The 11868-nt window shown below is 37.8% G+C and overlaps 1 non-coding gene across 1 annotated transcript; it reads right to left on the reverse strand.

Annotated features, from left to right (window-relative positions):
• Positions 1-6127: 6127 nt before the first annotated feature.
• On the reverse strand, positions 6128-6234 carry LOC133780923 (small nucleolar RNA R71). The gene has a single exon (XR_009869729.1). It is a non-coding gene; the product is annotated as a small nucleolar RNA R71 (small nucleolar RNA).
• Positions 6235-11868: the final 5634 nt, after the last annotated feature.

The following is an 11868-nucleotide window of genomic DNA, read 5'->3' on the forward strand; positions in this document are numbered from 1 at the left end:
TAATTGTTCTCGTTCGTGAATTTCATTATTGTGTTCTTGTTGTTAATTTATTTGTACACTTTACATTTATTAATGCTTTCTTGATTTAAAATTTTACAAATCAATTTTTTGTTAGCCAAATAGAAATCATGAATTAATTAATTGGTAATTGATAAATCAGTCTTCGTGGGATGATACTTTGTAACGACCCAAAATTGCTAATAGGGTTTAGTACCTTGATTAGCGTGTCGGGAGGGCATAATTTGATATATGTGTGATTAAGTGATTAAATGTGTGACTATGTGGCATGCATGATTTATATGATAATATGAGTATATTTATAAGCATGTTTATAAGTATTAAATATGCATGTGGGCCCGTTCTTGTTTATAAGGACATATTTGTAAATTTGGTCCGTTGCGGGCATAAATATGATTATATGTATTAAATTATTGAGACCACATTATTATGTGGATATATTTGCAGTATACGGGTCGAGGTGATCCTAGTGAACAGATTAGTGGAATAGTCATAATTGGGTTTAATACCCAGCTTGGGGTGAGCCTAGGGGTATTTTGGGAACTTAGTGAATATTTGGGGATTTATCGAGTACTGGGTAAGTATTTGGTAATTAGTGGGGCATGTCGAGATTAATTGGTAATTTTTAGGATGGCTCGAGGAATTAGCAGGAAACGGGGCAAATGACTGTTTTTCCCTTAAGGGAAACAAAGGGGTTGAGTTATCTTTAGGGGCATTTTGGTCTTTTGGTTAAAGGATATACTCATATTAGACTCTAGGAAATAATCAGAACTTAGTGGAATATTTCTCAGCACTCTCTCTCTCTCTCTTGCACGTTCTTTCTCTCCCTCTTTTGTTCTTGGAAGTTTAAGGAAGTTGTTGAAGGAGAATCTTAGGAATTGAGCTGGGAAATCTGGGGAAACTATGCAAGAAGCAGCCAAGGAATTGCTGAGGATTAAAGCTATTTACTGAGGTAAGATTTTAGGTACTAATCTGTTGAATATCTAGTTGGGTTTTGAGCATGATTAGGGATACTTGTGGGAGTGTCTGAATTTGGAATTTAAGGAAGATTGAACTAATGTTCTAGGCTATTGGTCATGTTTGTAAGGTAATAGTAGGATTTCTGGACCTAATATTGGCTTGGGTATAGGTTTAAAGTTGAATTATGAGGCTTTGAGTTGGGGAAAAATGCAAAAGAAGCTGGGATTTCTGGGTTTGCGGGGATGCACTGCGACCAAGTTCATGGGCACCGCGGCCTGCGTGACCCAAAAGGCCCTGAGGGGCTTGTTGTTTCGTGGGGACGATGTGGCCCTGTAGGGCAAGTCGCGGCCCACGTACCCCTGGAGCTTGAGGCTGGCGCCTCTGACTTGGGGGTGTGCCGCGACCCTTAGGGCCAAGTCGTGGCCCGCCTAAACAACCTTAACCAAGATAGGTCTTTGGGCTTGGGGACTTAAACCTAAGTGCTCGGGGCGCGGTTTAGAGGAATTTGTGGTCCCGAAGGGTAGTATTTTATTCCAAAGCATTTAATTAGATTATATTTTAATAGTTATCCATTGAAGCTTGTGACTAGGGTTACCGTTAAGGCTCAGGATTGAGGATCGTGATCGGGAGCGCTTCACAACCTCCGCTCAGGACTCGAGGTAAGAAAATTGCACCCGAGCTGTGAATGGGACTGATGTAGCGCATCAAATTTATTTTATTTTATTAATTTTGTGCTTTGTTTTATTTAATTGTTAAGTGTTATGAATTTTTTTTCTATTTGTTAGAATTGTTTGGTAGAAATTTTGTGAATTTAATTATTAATTGTTTTGGTTATTTATTAACTTAATTTGTGAATAAAATGAGTTTTGGTTGGATGCACCAAGGTGCATGGTAGGTAGTGATGCACCTTAGTGATTAAGTGTGTGCATGTGCATGGTTGCATTGTGAACATGCAGTAGAATTTTCTACACACCTTTATTTCCTTTTATTAGAATTATTTTCATTTAATTAGAAAAAAAATAAAGAAGAGGAAAGAGATGTGGGCGTGTAAGGCTATAGCGGGAATGGGGGATTTCTTTCTTTTTTTGGTTTGGAAATGGAGTGAGTTGATTGGATGACTATTAGCTAAAAATAGGAAAAGAGTTGTCATCTTTTTATGCACTCTTTATTTTCCTCCAATTATGAAAATAAAATAAAAATTTTAAATGAATGAAAATATAGACAAGTAGGAAACTTACCCTTTTCTATTTGGACTAGTTATTGCCTTAGGTTAGATAAAAGGGAAAGAAAGAAAAGAAGAGGCCATTTTGTACATTTGAGCCGTCGGCCATAGAGAGAGAAAGGGAGAGAGTGAACGTGAGAATGAGAGAGAATGAGAAATAAAGGAAGAAAGAGAGGAAGAAGAAGAAGGTTTTGAAAAGTCTAGGTAAGGTTTCTTGTCTTTTTTGATCCTTGGGTTAATTTTTTATGTCTAAGGTTCTTCCCCTCAATCCTAAGTTTTGTTTCTTCTTTTTCTTGATATGGGTTTTGAAAACCCTAGGTTGTTCAAGAGTGATTTCCATTTTGGGTCTTGATTTATAGCAAGAGATGTAAAGGAGATCTCTAACCCTGTTATTGTTATGATGACTTACATGATCTCTATTTGATTTTGATAAGCTGTTGGTTGTTGGAATGGATTTTTGCCTCTATGTATTCTGATTTTTATCCATGATTCTATTTTGTTAAATCCATAGGAGCATGAAAGGAAATATGGATGTAGGTTTTGTATGAGTAGTTTTCTATAAAAGAGTGGCTATGAAAATTAGTACTCTTGTAACTGGTCTAGGCGTGTGGGCATATGGATTGTGTGTGTAACACCCCACGTCACTATGGCTGCTTCCTGGAATGACTACTTGCCCTACAAACCAACACGAGTCTTTCCAGTGTGCTTTGTCCTCACTCGCACGCTTCCTGGGAAAAATTTCCAAGAGGTCACCCATCTTGAGATTACTCCAGGTCAAGCACGCTTAACTTTGGAGTTCTCAAGTGATGGGCTATCGAAAAGAAGATGCACCTTGTTGATATAGGTAGTACCCATCAATCCATTTAAGTCATCTTCAACTGTGTAGTCCCATACCTACACAGTCTTAGAATCATCACACTTGACCTGCCCTAGGCGGTGTGGATTGCATAGCTTTACCCGGTCTTTCCCCCTACGGATCACGGGATACTGACTCCCACAGTGTGTGCTTGTGTATACTTGGGCGTGTGCGTATGTGGGCAAGCATAAATAGAAATTTTTGGCTTTACATGAATTATGAAATCTTATGTCTATATTCTCATGGTTATTTTAAATCGATGATTTATGATTATGATTATTTTGTTATATAGAGAAGAGATGTATGATTTAAGATGGTTTGTGTGAATGTGGAATAATTTCCAAGAAGAATTTAATGTAGAGATCATCATCGAAGGGTCATATGCTTAGCCATTTGTAAACTTTTTCACAAGTCGTCACGACGAAGGATGAAATAGCCTTGCTATATGAGAACCAAGGATACGTAGGTGCCATGACGCCCTTGTCTCGCATAGCAAGATTGAAGCCACAGGGGCCGCTATGTTAGGGGTCATGGGCGTAACCCCTCGCCCAAGAGAAGCCTTTCATTAGTTGGTCCACTGGGAGGAAGGCCTTGCATATGGAGGTGATTAGTGCTCAAAAATATCATATTATTAGTCTTAAAAGTTTAAAATTAATTAAGTTTTAAATAATATTTTCATGGATTTATTGTCATATATTTTATATTTGAAAATATTAATTTTAATTTAATTTGTGTTTAATTTTCAGGAAATAAAATATACTTTGACACAAAGAAAAAGAAAGAAGAAGGAAAGAATTAAAATTGAAGAAATCATGAAGAAAATGGCATTTTTGAAGATGGAATGGCCCAAAATTAAGCCCAAACAGTTGCTCCCCCACGCTGCCACATGGCAGCTTGCCATTCGCCCAGCCAAGCCAGCTGAGCCTCTAGCCGCGCCGTCGAAGCCAAGCTGTGAGCCGCCTGTCACGCCTGCCATCTGACGCCACGATCTGACACGCTGCCACCCGCCTGACGCGCAGCCTGCTGAGCCAACCAGACAGCGACACGCGTCCCCTTGCCTGGCGGCTATCCCCCATACTCCTGCCGTGCCAGCTGCCGAGCCAATCAGCTTCCGCCAAGTGCCCCAGATGTCCCCCACGACCCAGCACCACTTGCCCCACTTCCATCAGTTTTTATACCATTTTCCCACTATTTTGTACACGATTTTACACATTTTTGGGTCCTATTTCCACTATAAATAGAGAACCAAATGGAGTAAAAAAAAGTATCAGAATTTGGAATGAAGTGTGGAGAGTATAGTGAGAGAGAAAAGCATTTTTGTTCTTATTTTTCTTTCATTTCTTTTACATTACTTTGAGAAAACAATGCCTATTTTAGGCTAAATTCTTGTGGAAAGGCTAGAGTGAAGTTCATGTTTCACATTATATTTTTAATATATTGATTCATTATTTTGTTCTTCATTTCAATATCTTTGTTACAATTAAATTTATTTTCTTATAATTTTTATTCTAAATTTATTAGTGTATTTTACACAAGTCTAGTCATGCTCTTCTTATGTAATTTAGGCTTTTAATTTAATTTAGGATGATTGTTATATTATATGATTTTTACTGCATTCTGTCATTGGTATTTTGTCGCTCTAAGGTATATAATATAATAGGTTTTTAAAATTAGAAGTTAGTATAATTTAATTAAAGAACATATTTTAAAGTGAGCTTTATTATATATATTTTCCAACTATAATTAATGGTGTAGAATTATAGTTGAGTAGAATGAATCAATTTTATTAAAATATATATATGTTTGCATGAATGAAACTTATGCCTTCCATATTTTCTTTCTGATTCTAATTCCTCGATTTTGTTTATTTAATATTAAAAAAATATATATTCTTTTTCAAAGTTACATTATTTCAAAGTTTATTATTTCTAATTTACTAATCTTTCTTTTTATTTGTATTTTACCTCTCTGTGGATACGACATGGCCTGATTACTACTACGACCGCTTAGGAGTTATTGGGTGATATCAATTTTTGGCGCCGCTGACGGGGAGATAATTCTACAATTAAAGGTTTGCATAGTAAATTAATTTTTTTTTCTATTTAAAGAAAAAAGTAGTATAATTTTTAATTTCTCTTTTATTTTATTTTTCCTTAGTAATTTTTATTTTTATTTATTTATTCATTTCTTTTAATTTATTTTATTTTTAGGTTTAGAATTTTATTTTCTAGGTTTAGGTTTTTTCCGGCAAAAAAGCATAAAATTTTAAATCATAAAAAAAATTAAAAAATAAAGTATTGAGAACATTTGTGTAATTTTGGAAATTAGTAAAATCCAAACTTTTTCTGTCTTAGAAAAATTGGTTCTTAAATAAGGTATGTGTTAGCGTTACCCTCCAATCTTTTCTAAGAACCTCGGGGAGTTCTAGAAAAGCTCGTGGGCCTAAAGTGGTTCCTTGGCAGCCTTTCCAATTTTCCTGGGAACATTTTGGTGTATACTTATTACATTATTACACACTTGCGCTTATAATACTTACAAAATAAAAAAATATATTTATGCCACCAAACAGAGACGCACTAGGGAGATTTGTGAGACAACAAGTAGAAGCTTTAGAAGACTCTCCTAGTTCGTCGTTTTCTTCCATTCGTTCAAACACTCCCAATTCACCGAGACTTCCTAAACCACCCATGATGGCTCATCAAGATGAAGTCCAACCAAGAACACTACATGAATATTTACATCCTACGCGTACAGCTACACCTTCATGCATAATGTATCCCAACAATATGCCAAATTTTGACTTCAGACCCGGCATGATTAACCTCTTACCAACCTTCCATGGGTTGGAAAATGAGAGTCCGTACGTGCATATACGGGAATTCGAAGAGGTGGTGGCTACATTCAACAACCGAGCTGATGTCACCAACATTGTGAGATTGAAATTTTTTCCTTTCTCTCTCAAAGACAAAGCAAAAAGCTGGTTGTATTCCTTAAGGCCTAGATCTATCGGAACATGGGATGAAATGACAAAAGCATTCTTTGCCAAATATTTCCTGCCCCATAAGACTAGCAGCCTTAAGAGGCAAATCTCTACCTTCATCCAGAAAGACCATGAAACTTTCCATCAGGTCTGGGAGAGGTTTAGAGATTTGATAAATCAATGCCCACATCATGGATACGAAAGCTGGCGTCTGATCAGCTATTTCTATGACGGTCTCACAACTAGACAAATACAATTCGTACAAATGATGTGCAATGGCGAATTCCTTCAAAAAAATCCCGATGAAGCTTTCGAGTACCTCGACGATCTTGCTGAAAAGTCCTACACATGGAATGGACCGAGTCCTATGGATAAGCCACGATCAACTGGAATCTACCAGTTAAAGGAAGATGACAATGTCAAAAGCCAAATTGAATCATTGAGAAAATAATTCGAGGCTTTCAAATCTCGAGAAGGTAGAGGAATCCACATGGCTGCAAAGGTAGAGACATGAAATCCATGCTTCATCTGTGGAGGGACGGAACATCAATCCATGAAATCCATGCTGCAAAGGTAGAGACATGAAATCCATGCTTCATCTGTGGAGGGACGGATCATCAATCGCAAGAGTGCCAAACTCTTGGTGAGCTAAGAGGAGGAAATGAGGAACATTGCAATGCTTTAGGGGATTACAAGAAGCCTTATAACCCTTTCTCAAACACATACAATCTCGGTTGGTGCAACCATCCAAATTTCAGCTGGAAGGATTCAAACCAAGCATCTGGAAGCCAATGGAGGCCTGAACAACAACAACCGCCAAAAGCATACATTTCTCCTCAAAATAACATGCAGTCAAGTAATTCACTATAGAATACTTTGCAGATGCTTGTACAAACTCTAATAGCCTCAACTCAAGAGCTCAAATCTTGTTTCACACAAATGGTAGAGGAAATGAGAGACATGAAAATACAAATGACAAGGTTAAACACTACTTTGGTGATTCAAGAGCATGGTAGACTTCCCGCTCAACCTCTAATGCATCAAAAAGGGCAACACATGGCACAAACCTCCTCCTCTGCAGATACAAATTTCAAAGAGGTTAATGCCGTCTCTACTCAAAGTGGTCAAAGTACTGTTTCACCGTTAACTAAGACAACGAGTGCGTCAATGCCCACTCTAGATGATGATGTGCCAATAAGCATTCTAGTAAAGGCACCCTTTCCTCAAGCTTTGAAATCCACTGGAAAGGTACTGGAAAATCATGGTGAAATCTTCGACCTTTTAACACAAGTGAAGATCAACTTGCCATTGTTGCATGTGATCAAACAAGTGACGGCTTATGACAAGGTAATCAAGGATTTGTGCACCATTAAAAGAAAGCACCATGTCAAGAAAACTGCATTCATGGGGGAACAAGCTAGTGTGGTAATTGACTGCAAGACACCGCCTAAGTACAAAGATCCTGGTTGTCCCACCATCTCATGCCAAATTGGGGAGCAGGAATTTGGTCTAGCCCTTCTAGACTTAGGAGCAAGTGTAAATCTCATGCCATATTCAATATACTTGCAATTAGGTCTAGGAGAACTAGGAGAACTCAAGCCCACATCCGTGGTGCTACAATTGGCCGATCGATCAGTTAAGAAACCTCTGGGAATAGTAGAAGACGTTCTAATTGAAATTGAAAAATTCTATTACCCTGTTAATTTTCTCATCTTGGACACTCATTCTGAAGTGAGTATAGAGTCCAAAATTCCCATCATTCTCGGTAGACCTTTCCTCGCAACAGTAAATGCACTCATTAACTATAGGAATGGTCTCATGAAAATATCTTATGAAAACATGACTCTAGAAGTGAATGTTTTCCACATCGGCAAACAACCACCTGACAACGATGAGTGTTTCCAATCCTATCTGATTGATGCACTTATTTTGGAAGAGGTCAAATCGAAATACACGTCTAATCATTTTAATCACCTCTTCCAAATTTCAGAAAGTTCTGAGCCCAATGAGTCTGCAATCAACCCTGAAATTGTCAAACACTCACAGGCTAGAAGAACCATGTTTTGGAATCCAATCTTTGAGGAACTCCCTCAAGATCGAGAAACACCAAAACCATCTATTGAATAAGCTCCTCAACCAAAGTTGGCACAACTTCCCGAGGGTCTTAAGCATGTTTTCCTGGGAGCTGACAACACTTTTCCTGTCATAATATCCTCCAAGATCAATGCCACACAAGAGCGCCAACTCATCAATATGTTGCAAGAACAAAGAGATGAATTAGGATGTACGATAGCTGACATCAAAGGTATTAGTCCTTTAATTTGATCCCATCACATTCATTTGGAAGACGGGGCTATACCACGTCATGACCCTCAAAAAAGATTGAACCCAACGATGAGGGAAGTAGTTAAGACGGAAGTCTTGAAACTTCTTGATTCTGGCATTATCTATCCTATTGCTGACAGTAAATGGGTCAGGCCAACTCAGGTTGTTCCCAAGAAATTTGGGGTAACAGTAATACAAAATGAAAAAGAGGAACTTGTTCCTACCAAGGTCACAATTGGGTGGCGCATGTGCATTAATTATAGAAAATTAAATGCAGCCACCCGCAAAGACCATTTTCCACTTCCATTCATCGATCAAATATTGGAACGTGTGGTAGGTCATCCTTTCTATAGTTTTCTCGATGGTTGTTCAGGGTATTACCAAATTGAGATTGCCTTAGAAGATGAGGATAAGACCACATTCACTTGTCCTTTTGGTACTTTTGCCTTTCGGCGCATGCCATTTGGCCTGTGTAATGCTCCAACCACTTTCCAGCGATGCATGATGAGCATATTTAGTGATATGATCGAAAAATGTATGGAAGTATTCATGGATGATTTGACAGTCTTTGGAGATTCCTTTGAGTCAAGCCTTCTCAATTTACAGTCTGTGCTTAAACGTTGCAAAGAAAAGGGCTTGGTACTCAACTGGGAAAAGTGTCATTTCATGGTGCCATCAGGCATAGTCTTAGGGCATGTCGTGTCGGAACGAGGAATTGAGGTTGATCAATCAAAGATTGAACTCATATCAAAGCTTCCCACCCCCAAGACTGTTAAAGACATTCGATCTTTTCTTGGGCATGCAGGATTCTATAGGAGGTTCATACAAAAAATTTTGACAATTGCTCGCCCTTTGTCAAACCTCCTAGCAAAAGATGTTGTGTTCAGTTGGACACCTGAGTGTGAGGAATCTTTTTTAATTCTCATCGCAAAACTCACTTCCGCCCCTATCATTCAGCCACCAGATTGGACCTTACCGTTCGAAGTCATGTGTGATGCTAGCAATTATGCTATAGGGGTCGTCTTAGGTCAAAGAAGGGAAGGGAAGCCCTTCGTTGTTTATTACGCAAGTAGAACTCTTAACAGTGCTCAGATGAACTATTCTACTACTAAAAAATAGTTACTTGCTGTAGTATTCGTACTTGACAAGTTTCGTTCCTACCTGATTGGGTCACCTATCACAGTCTTTACATACCATTCTGCCTTAAAATACCTCCTTTCCAAAAAGGATGCTAAGGCGCGTTTAATTAGGTGGATCCTTCTATTACAGGAATTTGATCTTACCATAAAAGACAAGAAAGGAGTTGAAAACATGGTAGTGGACCACTTATCTCGTCTTGAATTTTCTGATTCCGCTGATGGCCCAGCCATTCAAGATGAATTCCCTAATGAACATCTCTTCACAGTCACTAAGTTGCCATGGTACGCTCATATCGTTAATTACTTAATGACTGGCGAACTTCCAACTGCATGGAGTGCACAAGATAAACGTAATTTTTTGGTCGAGGTTCGTAACTTCTATTGTGACGATCCATATCTTTTTAAGTATTGCCCCGACCAAATTATGAGACGTTGCATTCCAGATGATGAAATTTTTAGTGTCCTGAACTTTTGTCATAATGAAGCATGTGGTGGTCATTTTTCTATGAAAAAGACTACTGCAAAAATCTTACAGTGTGGTCTTTATTGGCCCACTTTGTTCAAAGACACTAACAATTTCTGTCGATCATGTGAAAGGTGTCATAAATTAGGTGCTCTGTCTCGGTGACATATGATGCCATTAAACCCAATTCTTGTAATAGAAATATTCGATTGTTGGGGGATAGACTTTATGGGACCATTTCCACCTTCTTCTGGCTACCTTTACATTCTCCTCGCCATAGACTATGTCTCAAAATGGGTGGAAGTTGTGCCTTGTCGAAATAATGATAACACAACTATTGTGAAATTCTTAAAGGAAAATGTGTTATCTAGGTTTGGCACACCTCGCGCTATCATAAGTGATCAAGGCACCCATTTTTGCAACTGTTCTTTTGAGACCTTAATGCAAAAATATGGTGTAATTCATAAGGTTGCATTGCCTTATCACCCACAGACAAATGGCCAAGCTGAGTTAGCCAACCGAGAAATTAAGCAAATCTTAGAAAAGACGGTTAATTCTGACCGCAAAGATTGGTCCTCACGACTTCTCGATGCTCTCTGGGCATACCACACTGCTTACAAAACTCAACTTGGTATGTCTCCTTATAGGCTAGTCTATGGTAAAGCCTGCCACCTTCCTGTTCAGCTAGAACACAAAGCTTATTGGGAAGTTAAAATCCTCAATTTTGATCTCAAGGCGGGAGGACTCAATCGTAAGCTTCAGTTGTCAGAAATTGAAGAGTTAAGAAACAATGCTTATGACAACTCTAGGATCTACAAGGCTAAAATGAAAGTGGTCCATGACAAGCAGATCCTAAGAAAAGAATTTGAGCCAAACCAACGAGTACATCTTTATGACTCTCGTCTGCATATCCACCCTGGCAAGCTGAGATCAAGGTGGACTGGCCCATATGTTGTGAAATCTGTCTTTCCCAACGGTGTTGTTGAGGTCATAGACCCAACTGATGGGAGAGAATTCAAAGTAAATGGCCAACGACTGAAACACTACATAGAGAGGGTAACCCAGCCTGAAGAAGTCACTCTCGTGGAACCAGTTTACCAAGTCTGAGTAGTGTTCCAAATTGTTTGTACATAGGTTTTTTTTCAGTTTATTTCCCTTTTGCCATTTTATTTTATTTGTTATCATTTTGCGTTTTAAGTTTTTCATGTTTTAGAGAATCAATATTTGCTCTATCACTCGACGCTCGCTATCCAGGTGTTCTCTTTCCCTGCTCTTTTACATTTATTATATATTGAGACATTAAGGACACTATCAGATTTTGGTTGGGGGTGGTGAGCATATTCATGCACGTTCATGTTGATTTTTGTCATATTAATATTTTCACGGTCAATTTTTTTTAAAATTACTTATTTATTCTTGCAAAATGTTACTTTTGAGTCAATTTTTGTTATCTGTATTACTAAGAGTTTCTCTAGAGTTACCTAATGCACATGCCAAACATTGTGGTAAGATGGTTGTTAGCACATATTTGCTTAGAAATTTTCCACGTTTAAGAATCCATTCTTTTGTGTGAGAGGTGAGACTTAAGAAAATAACTTTTAAATTTTTATTGATTCTTAGAAATGGTTATAATTATTTGGACAGGGTATTGTGGTATGAATGGATGATATTTTAGGGATAATATTTTCTATAGACAAATCTTGTTAGAGAGCCTTTTATTATGTTGTCCATGAAAAAAAAAAGAAGAAGAAAAGAGAAAGAAAAAAGAAGAAAAGAAGAAAAGAAAAAAAAATAGAAAAAAGGAGAAAGACACAAGAGCAATATTTCTATCATTTTCAATTATGTTGTCTCTTGTGTCCAAGAAAAAAATGTGTGCTTATTAATTTCATGTTCTATTTTATGGCT

This window comes from Humulus lupulus, chromosome 5, assembly GCF_963169125.1.
Source record: "Humulus lupulus chromosome 5, drHumLupu1.1, whole genome shotgun sequence".
Classification (NCBI taxonomy): Eukaryota; Viridiplantae; Streptophyta; class Magnoliopsida; order Rosales; family Cannabaceae; genus Humulus; species Humulus lupulus.